Raw genomic sequence first — 2,024 nt, 5'->3', positions numbered from 1 at the left:
AAAAAAAAAAAAAAAAAAAAAAAAAAAAAAAAAAATCAAATAGAAATGAATTTGATGCAAGATATGAAGGTTATTGTGACTCCTAAGAATCAGCTCATAATTAAGCTAGTCAATTTAAGGGCTCTCCTAAGAATCAGCTCCTAATTAAGCTAGCCAATTTAAGGGCTCTGAAGGTTACTGTGACAGAAACTTTTTTTTCTAAGTTTTAAATAGCATTAAGTAATTAAGCTAGCCGATTCATAACACTATGGCTGAAATTATTTTTATTTCAAGTTTTAATCATTTTTTTTTCTTGTTTGCATGTGTCACAGGTGCATGTGTGACAGGTAAATGTCTACTTCAAGTAATTGCAGCACACCTAAAATTATCAAGAACAAATGTATAAAATGCAAAGGCAACAGAAAAGTAGTGATTAAGATCTTAGAGACTGTCCATAACCAAACTGACTTTTTATAGCATTGGGATTTATTATATTGACTCATATTGAATCTAATGGCTTACTGAAAGTTTTCACAAAATAAAATAAAAAATAAAAAATAAAAAATAAAAAACCTTATTGAAAACATTGTGTGATCTAAACCCTTCGTGGTGTCCTCTCCCCTTAAAGCTTCTTCCCCTAATGAACAAAGACCAATAGACACAGAAAACAGAGAAAAAGGGGGAGGTGAAGAATGAGTTTGTATCCAAGGAATAGGAAAAGGTAAAACGAGTTTGAGTAGGAAATGGGACAACATTACCCTGGATTGGAGCTTCAACACACTTCACAGACCAATCGCCCTTGCACAACCATTGTGATGGGATGATCAACACAGCTCAAGGAGCTTATCTTCAACTCTGAAAATGCAAAACCCTGAAAACAAAAACACAACTGCTTCAACTCCATAGCTTCATCATCAGAGGGTGGCACACTGATTTGCAATGGACTCAACGGAGGTGCATGTCATGACCCAAGAATACGACAAGTACCAAATCCGCCTGGGAGATAGGTGGGGTGTTCCCACCAAGAATACGGCAAGTACCAGGGGGTTTGGGAGATCTGTAAGGATTTGCAAACTTTAGTTCCACATAGCCTAGAGAGAGATTATTGGGCTAGTTAATAACCTCTACTCTCCTTAACATGGCACAATGCGTTTTAACATCTTGAGGCCCATGGGCTAAAGAGGACAATATTGTGCAAGGTTAATTGAGTCGAGGCATTATAATTGACATCAGAGCAGACCTCGACAGTGTGTAGGGCCATAGCAGGGACACTGTGCTGAAAGGGGGAAAGTGTGACGACCCAAGAATACGACATGTACCAAACCCGCCTGAGAAATTGGTGAGGTGTCCCCACCAAGAATACGGCAAGTACCAGGGGTGTTTCTTGATTATTGTGCAATGTATTTTGGGGTTTAAAATAAAATAGTACATCTTGTGTCATCACTTAATAGTGGACATCTCATGTGTGGATATGATTGATAGAATCTACAAAATCAAAGGGAAAGTAATGTAATATAAAACTTAGCAGGGAGGGAGCGTAAGAAATGGAAACTCCAGGGGAGGGAGTGTAGCTTCCTCTTTTAAATATTAACAAACTTCATAAATAATACCATATATGACAAAAACATTTTAATGAACTCCAAAATGAAAATTATACCAAAAGAGTGCCTTAACTGGGAGTTTTGTCAGGCTTTTATTGTTACTAGTGAATGCGGCCAAGACGTGTTTTGGGTCCATATGGCGCCAAGTCACCAAAACTGTGAGGTTGTTGGTTTTGGATGCCACTGCCAATGTGGAATGTGAACAGAACAATCGCATAGCAAACCAAAGAAAGTCAAAATCATTGACAGAGATACCAAGTGATATAGAGGATACTAGTTTGGACTTGGGATTACATTAAAAAATTCTAAAAATAGTCATCTTGGGCACGCACACTAACATAGAGGTGCACACCCCAATGTACGCCGGAGATGATCTTATTCCTTGAGTACTACTAGTTGTCCTACTTTCCAGCCAAATCCCAACCAAATCCAGGGAGGCCCTTT

General features: G+C 38.1%; 1 long non-coding RNA gene across 1 annotated transcript in view; it reads left to right on the top strand.

The window, feature by feature from the left end:
* LOC122092693 overlaps nt 1–1,419 on the top strand; it is a 2,407-nt gene extending 988 nt beyond the window's left edge. The window contains exon 2 of the long non-coding RNA XR_006144264.1: nt 312–1,419. This is a non-coding gene — a long non-coding RNA (uncharacterized LOC122092693). The remainder of the gene's footprint in view (nt 1–311) is intronic.
* Nucleotides 1,420–2,024: the final 605 nt, after the last annotated feature.

The sequence above is a fragment of the Macadamia integrifolia genome, chromosome 11 (genome assembly GCF_013358625.1).
Source record: "Macadamia integrifolia cultivar HAES 741 chromosome 11, SCU_Mint_v3, whole genome shotgun sequence".
NCBI lineage: Eukaryota > Viridiplantae > Streptophyta > Magnoliopsida > Proteales > Proteaceae > Macadamia > Macadamia integrifolia.
This window is presented reverse-complemented; position numbering and strand designations above follow the sequence as displayed.